This window comes from Notamacropus eugenii, chromosome 7 (assembly GCF_028372415.1).
Source record: "Notamacropus eugenii isolate mMacEug1 chromosome 7, mMacEug1.pri_v2, whole genome shotgun sequence".
In the NCBI taxonomy this organism is placed as follows: Eukaryota; Metazoa; Chordata; class Mammalia; order Diprotodontia; family Macropodidae; genus Notamacropus; species Notamacropus eugenii.
Window position 1 is genome coordinate 164,007,456 of NC_092878.1, and position 19,151 is coordinate 164,026,606.

Consider the following 19,151-nt stretch of genomic DNA (forward strand, 5'->3'; position numbering starts at 1 on the left):
TTTTTTAATTAAAAGGGTACCTACTCCACCTCTTGACTGAAAAAAAAACTGAAGGTCACACTTCTTCTCCTCTATGATCTTCTCCACACCACCTCTAAACTCCAAATGTCATGGAAAGAATAAGTTTATGAAGATATTGCTGGAGTCCCAAGGTCATGCTGAGCCAGGAAAAGACATCCATACTTCTCTAATCACTTTTCATTCAACTCCATCATCCACACAGTTGCCAAAATTATCTTCCTAAAGTGTAAGCATATGTATAATACTCCCCTTTTCTAGATTCTTTAGTGACTTCCTCTAGAATAAAATGTAGTTGTGTCTTGGAATACCTAAACCCAACACATAGTAGACACTTAATAAATGCTTATTTAATTGAATTATTTTTTTTCACTTATTAATACAACAGGACTTGGAACTAGAAAGGACCTTAGAGATTGCCTTGTTCAAATCACTCACTTAACAGTTAAAGAAATTGCGACCTGGAGTTGGGAGATTGGCTTGTCCAAGATCAGTCGAGCCATATATTATATAGGTGAAATTTAAAACTAAGTTCCTCTCTTGAAAATCTTCAAGTCTACTCTTTGTTCCACTGTCACATGATGATACTCAACTTTCTCATTTTACGTGAAAATATTCTTTTACACAAGACTACCAAATACTGAAATCTACATTTCAAAATTTCCTGTCCATAAATATAATTGTGTTCTCCAGAGATACTTGTCTATTTTGAGAAAGCTATTTCTAGACAACGTCAATTGAATTCCAGCTCCCAGAGGTGTGCTCAGGTATGGCTTTGATGTATGCCATCACCATATGTGAAAATCTTTGCTTATTTTCTTCCTATATTCCCAGTGTTTTGTTCTCTTTGGGAAACTCAAGGTCTCCTTATGGGTTTATGCACAATATTTCATTTAAAATGTCACAGAATTTTTGAGTTGTTAGGGATCTCAAAAGCTATGCTATCAACTTTATAACCAAAAAAAGAATTCTAACTCTCACAGTCTCAATAAGTCATCACCAAACCTCTCTTAAAAACCTCTTATGAGGGAAAATCCACTACTTCCTATGGCAAACCATTCTTCTTTAGTATAACTCTGATTGTTAGAAAGATTTTTGCTTTAATCTATATGAATCTTAAATTTTCTTCTTTTCACCTTCTTTTCCTTGTTTTTGAAAAATATACTGAATGCTGTGGATGAATTCACTTATGTTGGCAACATACTTTATAGGGATATGCACATGGATGATGAGGTCAACACATGCATTACCAGAGCTAGCTTAGTGTTTGGGAGGCTCCAAAGGAAAGTCTAGGAGAGACTGTCTACCAAACTGATGGTCTACACATATGTTGTGCTGAACTCATTGTTGTGTACTTGTGAAACCTGGACAGTCTACCAGCACCATTCTAGGAAATTGAATTGCTTCCATTTGAATTGTTTTAGGAAAATTCTGAAGATCACCTATCAATATGAGGTTCTAATCACTGAAGTTCTTTCTCAAACTGAACGGTCAAGCACTCAAACTCAGCTGCAGAGAATGTAGCTCTAATGGGCTGGCCACATTGTTTGAATGTCAGAAGTACATTTGCCTAAAAGATTACTTTATGAAGAACTCACACAAGGCAAGCACTCACATGAAGGTCAGAAGAAGCAATGCAAGGACACTTTCAAGGTATCTCTGAAGAATTTTGCAATTGATAGTGAGATATGGGAGACATTAGCAGAGAACTGACCAGTATGTCATGCCAACATCAAAAAAGATGCTGTATTCTATAAGCAAATTAGAATTACAATAGTTCAAAAGAAATGTGAGATGCACAAATTTTGAGACATCTCAACTCCAAATGTTCACAGGTACTATTTGTGCCCAATCTATGGCAGAGCCTTTGAACTTGCATTGGTCTGATCAGCCACAGGCAGACATACTGTACCAGAACCCCAGTATATCAATGCCATTTTGGTCCTCTTAAATAACAAAGGACAACCACCAATTTCTTGTCCTTGGTTCTACCTAAAAGAACAATTCTCCATATGACAGCCTTTCAAAACTTGAACACAGCTATTCCCTTCACACTAAGTCTCCTTTTTCTACAGGCTAAGTGTCCCCATTTCCTTCAAATCATCTTCACATGACATGGATTCAAGGGTCTCTGCCACCCTAATTATCTGCCTCTAACTACTCTCTGATGTAGCAATGCTATTCTTAAACTATAGCACCCAGCTAAAATTCTTTCAATTCAGCCCAATATCACACTATTGCTTTTGATTTTGTTTGCAGTGTCACACTACTGACTTTAACTCTGCAATCCACTAAAGCCTCCAGATGCGCGCACACACACACAATCTCCATATATACACACACATTTATATATCTATATATAAATGTATATAGATATATAAATGTATATCTATCTATATCTATCTGTCTGTGCATCCGTCTGTCTGGCCGTCCATCCGTCTGTCCATCCACCTGTCCGTCTATCTGTCTGTCTGTCTATCTATCTATCTATCTATCTATCTATCTATCTATCTATCTATCTATCCCTCTCGCTCTCTCTCTCTCCATATGGAGAGAGAGAGAGACTGAGTAATGGAGGGCAGTGAGAATTGGACTCTAAGGAAGGTTGAGCAGCACAAAATTGACGCCTTTAAATTATGGGGCTGAAGAAGACTTTTGAGAGTCCCTTGGACAGCACTGAAATCAAATCAATCAATACTTAAAGAAATTAATTCAGACCATTCACTGGAAAGTCAAACACTAAAGATGAAGTTTAAATACCTTGGCCACCTAACAAGACAAGACCTATTGGAAAGGATATTGAGATTGGGAAAGATAGAAAGCAAAAAAAAGGGGATGACAAAGAATAAGGAGGATAGATAATATCATGGAAACAACAAATACGAACTTGGCCAGACTTTGAGAAATAGTGGAGGATAGAAGGAATTGGTATGCTATGGTCCATGGGATTACAAAGAGTCAGATATGACTAAATACCTGAACAACAACAGCAACAGCATCCCTGCCTTTACAGATCAGAAATTGTGTCTATTCACATGCTGAATCTCACTTAGAATTGATATAGGAATTTTGACCTTCTCCGTTTCAAAACGTTGACCACTTTGTTCCTCATTGGACAATCTGGTGTTCCCCTCCCTTTCCTCACCAAGAGAAGCATATTGTATTGTCCTCAGAAGCTTTATTCATATTGCATCTCAGAAATCCTTAGCTCAAGATTTCCTCCATCTTTAGCCTCTCCCAGCATCAGGAATTAAAAATACAAGAGTGTTGACAGCCATGCAGGGTGTCCCCACATCTTTTTTTTCAAAACAAGAATGATCAATCATATGATACTTATTTTTGTACTCAACTATTAAGACAACATTTCTTCCCACTGAATTTCCTTTTATTAAATTCAAGCCAAACTTTATCTTGTTAAGATACACACACATCTCTATGTGTGTGAATGTGTGTATAAAATGTAATCTTCAACACAAGTGAAACACCACAGACCAAGCACAGAACCCTGGAACCCCTTACTGGGCTCTTGTCACAGTGCTATAGAACCATTAACTACCGTTCTTTGTGTCTAGTCATCCAGCTGGTTTTGAATCCATCTAATTAAATTATCCTCTGGCCTTCACTTCTCCATTTTATCCACAATACTAGGATCCTATACCTTATACAGTGGAAAGGCCACTAGCTCTGTATTCGAAGGAGTATTGTTCAAATCTCACTTCTCACAATTACTACCTGGGTAAACCTAGACAAATCCCTTAGCTTCTCTAGTTCTCAATTTCCTCAGTTTTAAATGAGAAGGGTGAACCAGATGAGATCTGATATCTTTCTCAGATTTACATCTATGGTCTTGTGCTAAAGATTAGGTAAACTTTGTCTACAGAATTAATCTTTCTTATTACTTTAATAATTTGATAAAACAAATTTTAGACAGACATGACCTGTTCTCAGTTAAGTCATTCTTTTCCTTGATAATCACTGCTTTCATTTCTGGAAGTCTAACCATCTCTTTAATAGTTTGTTTTAGAATATTCCTGGGAATAGAATCTGACTTGTTGGACAATAATGTGCAAAGTCTCTTTACTTCCATTTTTATAAATGGAAATTTTCACTTTTCCACTCTCATGTTACTCTCCCATTCTCCATGATCTTTGAAATGTCACTGAGACTGGATCATCAATCACATCTGCTAGGTCTTTCAGTGACCAAAGATGTAGCTCATGTTGATCACATGGCTTTAATTCATCAAAAGGCAACAAAATGCTCTCTTAAATAAGACATCAGGAAATATCCTTACTTATTATGGGTGTCAACTTTCTATTAATCATTTTTGTTCTGAATTTGTTGGTATTTCCAGTGCAAAGAAAATATGATTATATGAGAATTAAATATTTCTACCCTTTTTCTGTTGTCATCATCCTATTCACTTCAACCCCAGGTATCTTATTCTGTCTTTGACCTATTTCTTTATCGCTAATATTGCTAAGAATAATTTATCTTGTCCCTTACCAGGAACAATATTCTCTTAACAGTATCAGTTCATTTTCAGCTTTTGTATTCGGACATTGTTATGAGAGTACCATGATATACTCTTTTATTATCTTATTATCTTATTATACCTTGTTTCATATATATATATGTATATGTATATATATATATATATAATTTATATAAATTTAAGTTGATTGATGAAATAATCGGTAACTTTACATAGTACTTACTATAAACCAGGCACTTTTATTTCTATATTTCTTAATTATTTCTGTATTTACACTTTCTTGTGTGTCAAGTGAAATTATTTCTTTTTTTCCTCACAACAACTGTAGTAGGTAAGTACTATTACTGTCCTCGTCGATGAGGAAACTGAGGCAAACATTTAAAGGTGACTTGCTCAGGATCACATAGTAAGTAACTAAGGTCAGAATTTGAACTGAAGTCTTCCCAACTCAACACTCAACTGTTAACCCACTGCACCACTTGACTGTAAGTTGAAACTGATTAAGGAATTTTTCATGAATCCACAATTTCTGATTCTCCTCTTTATTGGAAATACTTCTCTTTTTATATACAGAATTTCATTCTTGAGAATTCCCTATTCCTCCTGGGGCTGACTTATCCTGCAGATTTTTAATCTATAGAATCTTACCTATCCTGTAAAGTCTGAATTTTTTCCCAAAACATTATGGTACATGTCAGATTATGCTCAGTTTATCTCTCCTCCCTTTTCCTAGTCTCACTATTTCTTTTGAAGTCTCCACCACCTCTCTAGTTATCCAGCATCATAATCTTGGAGTCATCTTTTATTCTGCCATCTCTGCATCCCCAGTGCTAACTAGTGTCCAACTCCTGCTAAAATATAACTGGACAACATGCCATGAATTCTTCCCTTTCTCTGTACTCACACTTTTACTAACACAGTTCAGGTCTTGTTCCCTCTGACCTGGAATGTTGTAATAAACATTTATTTGTTTTCTTGGACTTTTGTCTTTCTCCTTTTCAATCCATTTTCACTCATATATCAATATTAAATTGCTTAAGCAGAAGTCTGAACAAGGCCTTTCAAGTCGTCAGTAACTCCCTATTTTTTCATCTCATGAATAAAACTGAAATTTTGTTTTGGGATTGATTTAAGGTCTTATACAAATTATCTCTTTAGACTTATTTCACGTCACTCCCCTTCATGCACTCTATGTTTCATTCAAACTGAGCTAACAATTGATCATTATACTCAACATTTGGTTCTCATGTCTAAAAATTTAATTAGTCATTCTACAATATCCAGAATGTTCTGTATTCTCATCTACAACTCCCAGAACAATTATCTCCGTGGATAAACTCATTTCTAGAATATTTACTACAAGAAAACGTTTCCATTTCTGATATTTTTTCATGTTCTTTCTCTCTTTAAATTGCTATTACTTTAATTACTTGCATATCATCCCTACAGTATGTGCTTAACAAAAGTTATTTGGCAGGACAAAAGGTTTATAATCTTAACACAAATAATAGGAGAACAGGAATTAAGGAGGAAGAAAACTTACAAAATGTAAATCATTTTTATGATGAATAATCAGGAAAAAAATTATTTGATACCAATTTAAAGAAAAGCAACTACAAATGTCCATCAGTGGAACAGACTAAACAAAGAAGGATCAGAAGGAAACGAACTTAATATCCCAGCTTTTGAAAAAACACAAGAATATATACTATGTGGAAAAAACTCTATTTCATATGAACTACTGGGAAAACTGCCTTTCTGTGATCACCTCACTCTCTTGCTTGTTAAAAAACTATTACCTTTCCCATAGCTTTAAATGTCCTGATCTTAGAAAAGAATTGTCACGAAAAAGTAAATAAATAATTTTGATTGCATGAAAGTAAAGGGTTTTATATGAACAAAATCAATGCAACTAGGGAAATAAAAAATTTGAAAACTTTTTTCAATATAATACCTAAGGATCTGACATCCAAGATGTTTGGGGAACTAACTTAAATTTTAAAGAAAGATCAAGAGCCATTTTCCCAATATATCAGCATTAGAAAAGGATGAACATACGTTTCCTAAAGGCACAATTATAAATTATATACAATCACAAGAAATAATCTTCTATGCATTTGGAAAGGAAAATCAAACAACTATGATAATTCACCTAACACCAAGAAAAGTGATAAAGATGAGAAGTGGATGTCACATTTGAAAAGAGTCTTTATTTGAGGAGCTGCTGAAAGACAGGCACACTAATACATTGTTGCCAACTCTCCGCTTTAGCCCAGGCATTCGGAAAAGCAATTTAGAATTAATCTAAGTGAGTCAATGTATAATGTTCGTTCTCACAGGAAATTAAAACAGAAAGAGAAAATATTCACATACTCCAAAATGTGCATAATGGAACTTTTCATGATAGCAAAAGTGGACACAAAACACAAGCTTATCAATTGAAAATTGACTAAACAGTTTGTGGTGGATGTATCTAATGGAATATTTCCTGAATCCAAGAAATGATAATGATAGAAGCATGGGAAGACTTACATGAAGTGATGTAGAATGAACTAAGTTGAACTGGGGAAAACATATACCCAGTGGCTACCACAGTGTAAGTGGACAGAAGAAAACAATTTATAGTGAAAGTAACTAGAATGACCAAATTTATAGTGAATTGTAACTAGAATGACCAAATTTGTCCATATATATGTATATATATAGATATGCTGTATATTTCTATATATATATTCTATATATTTATATCTATATATTTATATGTATATCTAGATAGATAGATAGATAGATAGATAGATAGATAGATAGATAGATAGATAGATAGATAGATAGATACAGAAGGCACAGGGTGGGTTGAATACTGAGGGTTGATATCTAAAAAAAATAGTATTAAGGGGTGAGAAAAGAATATATTGAACAGAGAAAGGGAGAAATGAAATGGGGCAAACTTTCTCTCAAAAGAGGAAAGAAAAAGCTTTTCCAATGGAGGGGAAAAGGGGGAAGGTAAGAGGGAAAAAGTGAAGCTTACTCTCATCACATTTGGCTTAAGGAAGGAGTAGAATGCACGCTCAATTTGGTATGAACATCTCTCACATTATAGGAAAGTAGGGGAGTAGGGGATAAGTGGGGTAGGGGGAAAAATAGAAGGGAGGGCAAATGGGAAGTGGGAATAATTAGAAGTAAATACTTTTGGAGAGGGACAAGGTCAGAAGAGAGAACAGAATAAATGGGGAGCAGGATAGGATGGAGGGAAATATAGTTAGTCTTACATAATATGAGTATTATGGAAGTCTTTTGCAAAACTACAAATATATAGCCTATATTGAATTGCTTGCCTTCTCAATGGGGATGAGTGAAGAGGGAGAAAGGGAGTGAAGTTGAAACTCAAAGTTTTAGGAACGAATGTTGAGAATTGTTTTTGCATGCAAATGAGAAATAAGAAATACAGGTAATGGGGGATAGAAATCTATCTTGCCCCACAAGAAAAGAGAGAAGATGGAGATAATGGAAGGGAGGGCTGTGATTGAAGGGAGGGCTGTGATTGAAGGGAGGGCAGATTAGGGGAAGGGGTAATCAGAAAGCTTGGCGTTTTGGAGTGGGGAGACAGGAGAGAAGGGGAGAAAATTTAGAACTAAAAATTTTGTGGAAATTAATGTTGAAAACTAAAAATAAATAAATAAATATTAAAGAAAGAAAACAAGAAAATAAGAGTGTATTTATATAAATTCTTTAGCTTTTGATTTCTCATTTGGGGGAAGTTTTAACTCAGTAAAAAAAATATGCATCAGCACTATTCAAAATTGGAATTAGCTCAATTAGGAGACATGGAGGAAAGAACACTAAACATAGAGATAGAGGACATTGGTTCACAGTACAGCTGTGACTTCCTACTTGTATAATATTCAGTAAGTCACATCATCTCTCTGGTTGTCACATTCTTACTCTGTAATGATTGACTGGTGCAGATAATCTGCAAGGTTCTTTCCAGCTCCGAATATTATCATCGTAATCATCTATCCATCTATCTATCTATCTATCTATCTATCTATCTATCTATCTATCTATCTATCTATCTATCTATATCTATATATATGTATATATCTATATCTATATATGTATATATCTATATCTATATCTATATCTATATCTATCTATCTATCTATCTATCTATCTGTCTGTCTGTCTGTCTGTCTGTCTGTCTGTCTCTCTCTCTCTCTCTCTCTCTATCTATCTATCTATCTATCTATCTATCTATCTATCTATCTATCTATCTATCTATCTATATGAGCCGGCCATTGGGTTATGTTCTAGAGATATAGAAACAAAAGCGAGATAGCTCCTTCACTCAGGCAACCTTGATATGATGAAGGGAATGTGATATATTCACTAATTAATAAACATAAAATATATACAAAAATTAAAATAGTGATTTGGTAGAGAACGTACCAACAAGTGGGGGAAATCAAGGAAGTCTTTTTAAAGGAGGAGGCACTTGAACTGAGCCTCAAAGAAGCCTGCGGGTTTCAAGAGCCAAAGATGAGGAGAAAGAGGATATCAGGAATGGGAACAGTCAGTGTAAAAGTATCGAGGTGGGAAGATGAACAGACTCGCAAACACATATGCGCACTACACACCATACACCACATCACACACACACACGTACACTATTCGTGAAGAAAATTGTGAAGATAGTGAGTGTAAAACATTTAAAGAAAGGAACTTGGGGGAAATAGTTCAGAACAATAAAGAATCCTTTTTCAGCAACCCTCCCCTTTTCTGTTTTACTTCTTCAACTGTTATTTCTGATTATGAAGAAGGAGAAAAATATAGACTTTGAGCTTCCAAAAGAGAAGGAAGAGTTAGAGGCGAGAGAGAATATCTTTGAGATTAACTAAGGAAACATACATCTCTGAAAACTAGAAGAAGCAGATACATAGATAACCATGAGACAGAGGCATAGAGGGATATATCGATAAAATGCTCTATAAATTCCATTCAATGTAACCAGCATTACTCAACAAGGTAAAGCGCTCTGAATCTCTTCAGCTTTTTACATTATTGCTTTCTTTTCTCAATTGCAAAATAGGTATCTTGGTGGCCCCTACTTTCCCAAAGCATGGATGTGTAACAAGAGTATTTCTCTCAGAAGTGTGTTCTGTGCTTCCCTGAAAATATGTGTGTGTATTTTTTCTGCATATACAAGCTAAGTAGCAGAACCAGATTCAGGAAGAGGGGAAGTATTAACTATGAAAGGGAGGGATCACTATACAGGGACACTTTGTGGTCTCTATTTGATCATATTCTGGTCTTTGATGAGCAGAAGGAAGACAAATTATAGTGAGGAAAATAATAAAATGTCAACATTAGCGTACAATATTAATGAGAGTTTTGAAACACAATGTCTGTTGACTGGAAGGAAGTTCCCCAGTGGCTAAATCCAGAGAATTATTTAAAGGAAATGGGTAATTTGCTACCCACCAGCACACTGACTTCCAATTTTTTGTTACCCAAGAGACTATGCATGTCTTTAAACAACCACACACACACCCATACATATACCCTCCCCACCCCCACCCCTACACACTCACACACACTGTTTCCTAGGTAAATTTCATGATAATCCAATAGCACATCACTCCTCTACTCTAAGTCATGTTTCAGAAAGCCAAATCACATTCTCAGTTACCAACTTCTTAAGCAGCTACTCAATTCCCAAACTTATCTTTTTTTTTGTATCCTAACCTATCAATAGTGCTGATTACAGTGTCAAGTGTGGCCCTAAGTTCTTCCCTTTCTTGCTCACAATTTCATAGGATAATAGATGTAGAGCTGAAAAAAAAATATTGGAGACTATCTGGTACCAAACTCCTCCTCAATTTCGAGTTGTGAAAACCAAGACCCAGTGTTATTCAATAACTTATCCAAGGCAACATAGGTAAAGACGACTAAGGCTGGATTGGAATCTGTGGTCTCTGACTTCAAATCTAGTATTTTTCTTTTCTTATAGGTTTCCATATTTTCTAAAATTTCAATAACATTTTGGTTTATTTGGAAGGAATTAGAAAGAAAAATGATTTACTAAATGGGGTTTAGACTCTTCAGAATCCTTACCCCACGGTAAGATCATGTTTTAAAGTTGCATAAAATATATTTAGATTATTTCTCAATTGATCCGTGACCTCATCAGTTTTGACAATCCTTCGACTGGTACAGATTGTATTCCATGTATTCCTTTAAATCGTGTGTGATTCTTGGTTATATTTTCCATAAGGACTTCATGTAATATCTACTTACAGACCTAGGAGTTTTCTTCACTTCACAGATGCATCACCCTGTCCACTGCCTCTTTAGCAATGCAATGAAGGCAGTCTGAATCCTTATCCATTTGATTTTCTTATGCAAAACCAACTTCAATAGCCTCCCTTATGGAACTTGTAAACAACATTGCTATATCTTTTAAAGATAATGGAATCATGGAAAGGACAATTTTGCTGTCATTCTATGTGGACAGTGAAAGAAAAATGGGCATTTAACTGCTATTCTGGAGGGGCTGTTAATTATGATGACTAAAGAGATTACAGAGAAAAATATGACTAAGATATTATTTCCTAAGAAAACTGGGTTTAAATGATATCTTGTGAAGAAAAATGAAGAGAGTTCCTGAGAAAAGACTTTAGTTGATGTACTGAGACACGTGAGTGGTGAGACTATATTTCTAGAATTTAAGAATAATCTGCAGTTATGGTAATGATTAAAAAAATATTTTGGCTCTGATATTTCTGGAAGCTGTTATATTGTGAATAATTACAATGAATTATTTTACCATTTGGTACACTTAATAAATAGCATGGCCAGTAAGCTTAAATTTTATTTAAGCTTAAAAGTAGGATTTGATGGTGGTGTGATTTGTGTATGTGTGTGGTGTGTACATATACATTCACACACATTTGTATGTATGTGTATGTGTATGTGCATGTATATGTGTATATGTATACATATAAATATGTATGCACATACATATGCACAAGTAAACACAGGAATGTATGTATACAAATAGAGGTACAGAGAGAGAGAGAGAGAGAGAGAGAGAGAGAGAGAGAGAGAGAGAGAGAGAGATGAGTAAGTGTTTATAGGAAAAGAGGTTTCTCCAATTTGTTAAATAAGTGTTATTTAATAACCTAGGGTAGGATCTGAGTCAATTGTTTTATTAGTGAGAAATATAGAGTAATGTTAGTAATTAATATGGAAGCATCAGAACATAACCCTTAATTACCTTAGAACCTGAAAATTAATATGGGAAATATTAATATTAAAACAGTACATAAGGATGATCACCTAATCATGCTATATGTGCATCTGATGTATTCTAAGCCCCTGTTCTACTTTCATAATCTAATCCACAATTCTTTGCAATCATGCCTTGCATTTAACTAGTAGGTTCATGTTTTGTTTTGTTTTGTTTTAAATTCTGAAGAGGGAAACAAAGATTACTTTTTGGAATACAGCATTAAAAGTATTCTCGCTTTGTGACGATATTCTCTTCACATTGTTTTCACATAATTTTAGGTTGTTCCTCTCCAATCATAATTCAAACTTCTCAGTTTTGTTTTCCTTGGACTTTAGAAATGGAATGTATTTTTAAAATATCCATTATATTTTTTAAATGGCTGAAAGCATGTATTCAAAACTCTGGACTTCTAGAGGTTCAGAATGATCATTTGTTATCCATTTTTGACCAAATATACACTTTAAAATTGACTTAGACTAAAATAAAATAGCAAGGGGAGGAGGCAAGATGGCGGAGTAGGAAGACGGATCTGCTGCAGCTGTCTCCCCAAAGCCCATAAAATACCTGTAAAAATGACACCAAACAAATTCTAGAGCAGCAGAAGCCACAAAACAACAGAGTGAAAGAGATTTCCAGCCCATGGCAGTCTGGAAGGCTGACAGGAAAGGTCTATTGCACCTTGCTCAGAGCAGAGCACAGCCCAGCATTGGCCATGTGGCATGGCTGGGACATGACTGGAGCAGGCTTCAGGGCATGGAATCTAAGTTAGAAGCTGTGGTTCTCAGAGTCCTCAAGCCACAAACTCCAGAGACACGTTCACAGGTCAGAGAAAGCTCTTTCAACTGAGTGAGAAAGGATCAGGGTCCCGCCCTAGCCCCATTCCCAGGCAGTTGCAGAGTCCATTTTTGGACCCCTTGGACTAAAGACCCTGGGAGAATCAAGCAGCTGATCTGAATCTCAGCTCTGAGTGGCGGCAGTGGGGTAAGGTGGAGCTGGAGGCAGTTGTGGAGAGGGAACCCTACTCACAGATCCTGGGCAGAAAACTTGTGGTTGCTCCCAGACCAAAAAGCAGGCCAAAAGAGGAGTAAGCTCTTCTACCTTGATTGTGCCATTTTGGAGGAACTGAGAACTTACCACGCACTTAACAAAGGACTCAAAAATCAAGTAACTGACTGGGAAAATGCCCCAAAAAGGGAAAAAATAAGACTAAAGAAGGATGGTTGGTTGTCTGTTGCCCTTTGTCTTCATGACGACCAAAATGACATCACCATGATAAAGTGAAATTTCAGTGTGTCAGACTGTGGCTGATCAGACCAATATGAGCTTGGAATGCTCTAGCACAGGTTGGGCACAGATAGTCCATGGGAATATTTGGGATGGATACTCCAAATATGCACATCCTGTGTTTAGTTTATGCTGCTCAATTCTCCTTTGCTCAAAGAACACAGCACCCTTTCTAATGTGGCCACACCATGCTGAGTGGTCCTGTGCCAGTGTATCCTATATTCCACAGTCAAATCCAAAGTTCTTGAGAGACACCTTGTGAATGTCCTTGTATCACTTCTTCTGACCACCATGTGATCCCCTGCCCCATGCAAGTTCGCCATAATTTGTCTTTTTGGCAAGCATACATTGTGCATTCAAACAACGTGGTCAGCCCATTGGAGTTGCGCTCTCTGAAGCATAATTTGAATATTTGGCAGTTCAGCTAGAGCAAGGACTGGTACCTTACCCTGTCAGGTGATCATCAGAATCTTCCTAAGACAGTTCAAGTGGAAGCGATTCAGTCAAAGGCCATGGAAATATAAACCAAAAACTAATTGGAAACTAAATAATCTAATCCAACAAATTAGAGAAACAATCAACAGCTTCATTCAAGAGACTGACAATAATCAGACAACCTACCAAATCTTATGGGATACTGCAAAAGCAGTACTCAGGGTAAGTTCTATATTTTTGAATGCCTACAAGAATAAAATAGAGAAAGAGGAGACCAATGAATTGGACATACAGATGAAAAAGCTTGAAAAAGAATAAATTGAAAATCCCCCAATAAATATTAAATTAGAAATACAGAAAGTCAAAGGAGAGATTAATAAAATTGAAATTAAGAAAATTATTGAACTAATAAATAAAACTGAGTTGGTTTTATGAAAAAACCAATAAAATTGATGATCCTTTGGTCAATGTGATTAAAAAAGAAAGAAGAAAAGCAAATTACCTATATCAAAAATGAAAAGGGTGAACTCACCTCCAATGAGGAGGAAATTTAAAAAAAGAGTAAGAAATTACTTTGCCCAACAGTATGCCCATAAATTCGACAATCTAAAAGAGATGGATGATTATTTTAAAAGATATAAATTGCCTGCATTCACAAAAGAGGAAATTGAATATTTGAATAAGCCCATCTCAGAAGAAGAAATTGAACAAACTCGGTGAATTTCCTAGGAAAAATCTCCAGGGCTGGACGGATTCACAAGTGAATTCTATCAAACATGTAAAGAACAGTTAATTCCAATACTATATAGACTATTCGGGAAAATTAAGGAAGAAAGTGTCTTCCAAAATTCTTTTTACAATACAAATATGATTTTGATACCTAAATCAGGAAGAGCAAAAGAGAGAAAGAAAATTATAGATCAATTTCTCTAATAGATACAGATGCAAAAATTTAAATAAGATTTTAGCAAAAAGAATACAGTAATTTATCACGAGAATAATACATTATGATAGGGTAGGATTTATATCAGGAATGCAAGGCTGGTTCAGTATTAGGAAAACTATTAACATTATTGATCATATCAACAACAAAGCTAACAGAAACCACATGATTATCTTAATTGATGCAGACAAAGCTTCTTACAAAATACAACACCCATTCCTATTGAAAACAGAGGAGAACATAAGAATAAATGGAACTTTCCACAAAATAATAAGCAGTATCTACCTAAAACCTTCAGCAAGCGTTACATGCAATGGGGATAAGCTAAATACATTTCCAGTAAGATCAGGAGTGAAAGAAGGATGTCCATTATCACCACTATTATTCAATATGGTACTAGAAATGTTAGCTGTAGAAATAAGAGAAGAAAGAAATTGAAGGAATTGGAATAGGCAAAGAAGAAACTAAATTATTACTCTTTGCAGATGATATAATGATATACTTAGAGAATCCCAGAGAATCAAGTAAAAAACCACTTGAAATAATAAACAACTTTGGCAAAATCGCAGGTTACAAAATAAACTCACACAAATCTTCTGCGTTTCTGTATATTACTAACAAAGCCCAACAGCAAGAGATAGAAAGAGAAATACCATTTAAAGCTAAGGTAGACACTATAAAATATTGGGGAGTCCACCTGCCAAAACAAACCAAGGGAGTATATGAACAAAATTACAAAACATTTTTCACACAAATAAAGTCAGATCTAAGTAAGTGGAAAAACATCAGTTGCCCATGGGTGGGCCAAGCCAATATAATAAAAATGACAATTCTACCTAAATTAATTTACTTATTCAGTGCCATACCAATCAGAAAATTATTTTGTAGAGATAGAAAAATAACATCAAAATTCATCTGGAAGAACAAAAGGTCCAGAATATCAAGGGAACTAATGAAAAGAAATGCTAGGGAAGGTGGCCTAGCTCTACCAGACCTCAAATTGCATTATAAAGCAGCAATGATCAAAACCACTTGGTATTGACTAAGAAACAGAAGGGTAGACCAGTGGAATAGGTTAGGTACTCAAGACACAGTAGACAATGACTATAGCAGTCTAGTGTTTTATAAACACAAGGATTTACACTTCTGGGATAAGAACTCACTGTTTGACAAGTTTACTGGGAAACTGAATAACAGTGTGGTGGAAACTAGTCTTAGACCAATGCCTGATACGATACACAAGAAGAAAGTCCAAATGGGTACATGATCTAGGTATAAAGATTGATACTGTAAACAAATTAATGGAGCAAGGAATAGTGTATGTATCAGATTTATGGAGACGGGAAGAATTTTTGACTTAACAAGAGATAGAAAACATTGTGAAGTGCAAAATGGATAATTTTGATTACATTAAATTGGAAAGTTATTTGCACAAACAAACTCAATGCAACCAAGATTAGGAGGGAAGCAGAAAACTGGTAAAAAAAATTTTCAACTAGTATCTGTGATAAAGGGCTCATTTCTAAAATATATAGAGAACTGAGTCAAATGTACAAGAATACAAATAATTTTCCAATTGATAAACGGTGAAAGGATATGAGCAGGTAGTTTCCTGAGGAAGACATCAAAGCTATCTATAGTTATATGAAAAAATGCTCTAAATCACTACTAATTAGAAAGATGCAAAGCAAACCAACTCTGAGGTACCACATCACACCTAGAAGATTGGCTAACTGGCAAAACAGGATGATGATAAATGTAGAAGGTATGGAAGATTTGGAACAGTAATTCATTGTTGGTAGAGCTGTGAGCTGATTCAACCATTCTGGAAAGCCATTTGGAATTATGCCCAAAGGGCTACAAAATGTATATACCTTTTGACCCAGAAATACTGCTTCTAGGACTGTGTCCCCATTAGATCATCAAAACAGGAAAGGGTCCTACATGTGCAAAAATATTTATAGCAACACCCTTTGTGGTGTTCAAAAATTGGAAATCAAGGGAATGCCCATCAATTGGGGAATGGCTGAATAAATTTTGGTATACGAATGTAATGGAATACTATTTTGATATAAGAAGTGATGAACAGGAAGACTTCACAGAGGCCTACAAAGACTTTATATGAACTGATACTGAGTGAAAGGAGCAGAACCAGGAGAACTTTGTGCACAGCAACAACCACAGCATGTGAGGATTTTTTCTGGTAAACTTAGTATTTCATTGCAATGTAAGGACTTAAAAAATTCCCAATGGTCTCTCAAGGCAAAATGCCTTCCACATTCACAGAAAAAACTACGAAATTTGATCCCAGAATGTAGCAGATAATTTTCTTTTCTTTAAGTTTTGGTTTGTTTTATGATTTTTCCAATTCATTTTAATTCTTCTATGCAGCATAACCAAGGTGAAAATGTATTTAATAGGAATATATGTGCAGAACATATATAAAACTGTATGCTGTCTCAAGGAGGGAGGAGGCAGGGAGCAGGGAAGGAACGGAAGGAGGGGGAAATATCTAAAATATCTATATGGAAGTGATTGTAGGACACTGAAAACCAATAAAATAACAAAAGTCTGGGGAAAAAATGGAAACATTTCAGTTACCTGGCATAGACTGCCCATATTTCACAAGCATATAACGGTGAGATCAGCACAGCAGCTCTTCAGACCTTCAGTTTGGTGGTCTATCTAATGCCTCTTCTCTCTCAAACTTTTCTTTGGAGCCTCCTAAACACTGAACTGGCTCTGGCAATGCATGCATCATCCTCATTTTCAATGTGTGTGTCCCTGAATAGTACACTACCAAGGTAAGTGAACTTATCCACTTCATTCAAAACTTCTCCATTTGTTGTAACCAATGGTTCCACATATGGATGGTGTGGTGGTGGCTGATGGGGCACCTGTGTTTTCATGGTGTTAATTATTAGGTCAAAATTAGCACAGGCAGCAGAGAACTGATCCATACTTTGTTGCATCTCAAGTTCAGAGGTTGCATGGCATGCACAATCATCTGCAAACAGAAAATCATGCACCAACATTCCCTCCACTTTGGCCTTGGCTTTTAGCCTTTTCAAACTGAAGAATTTGCCATCAGTACGGTAGTTAACCTAGATGTCGTGTTAATCCTCATTAAAAGCATTTGACAACATGGATGAAAACATCATGCTAAAAAACAGGAAAGCAAACACACAGCCCTGTTTCACTTCATTGGTAACTGGGAAGGTACAACAGCATTGTCCATTATCCAGAACCCAGGCAAACATACTATCATGAAATTGTCATAAAATATTGATGAACTTCTCCAGGTAACCAAATTTTGAAGAAATTTTCTATAAGCCCTCATGACTAGCAGTGTCAAAGGCCTTGGTCAGATCTACAAATGTTGTGTACAGACCTCTGTTCTGTTCCTGGAATTTCTCCTGGAGTTGGCAGCAAATACCATATCTACTGTTCCTTGGCCCTTTCTGAAGCCACACTGGCTCTCGGGTATATGACCATCTTCCAGGTGAAGGATCAGCCTATTAAGGAAGAATCTAGCAAGAATTTTGCCAGCAGTGACGAAGAGAGAAATCTCCCTGTGATTGTCACAGGATAATCTATTCCCTTTACTTTATAGAGATGGACAATAGAGGCATCCATGAACTCCTGGGGGATAACCTCCTCTTGCCATATAACCTGGATAATTTCAGGTCAAACCCCAGTAAACCATTTCAGAAGATGGGCTAAACTAGTTCCAGGATAACCAAGGGTTCTCAAAACCATAGGTGAAATGGGGGGGTGTCTATTCCAAGCATGTGAAGATACTTCATCTGGTGGGATGGGTGGATGAGAACAATTTGTTTCAATAGCCATGAAGGCAGATGAAGCAGGTGATGCAGAGTGCTTAGAGGTTGGTTAGACACCAAAGATGCCAAGATCATCGACTGCATAATGAGCCATTGCCACCCATCTTGTCTCTGTCCTGCCACTTGACTATGATGACTCTGGAGGAGACAGTGAGGCTGATGACTTTGTGTAATTCTGCCCCACTTAAATCCAAGTTACACACAAATCAAAAGACATCATATCACCCATACCATATCACCATTATTCCTCAAAGTCCTGTGGTGACAAGCAAGTGATGAAGTAGGAGGTAAGGATACACTGGGAGCTGTAATCACGACCCTGCACACAGATGGCACAGGCCATAGAGTTATTTCTCACTGAAAGCAGCAGTGGGACTTGGCAGCCCCCTGGGTGTCTGAGCAACATTATAAGGATTGTGCTGCTCACCTCCTGGTATGAGGAAGGGGGCTAGAAAAGGTGCCCTAAACATTGCCTGCTTACCTAACCCTGACCTGATTACCATGCCAGGTGGGGAAACCCACTACCCAGTCGAAGCACAAAAAAATTTACGAAAACATCTGCAAAGATGATTGCACTCACCATCGGTATATGGACTCAACAAATTCAAGAGCAGCAGAAGCTGCAGAACTATGAAGTAGAGGATATTTCCAGCCCAGGGTGACCTGGAAGGCTGACAGGAAAGGTCTGTCACACTGGACGTAAAGCAGAGCACAGCCCACCCTTGGCTGTCCCACATAGGGAGGAGCAGGGCCTGAACAAGCATCAGGGGCAGAATCCCTAGCAGTAGCAGGGGTTCCCAGATCCTTCAACCCACAGACAGCAGAGATACTTCAAAAGTCAACGAG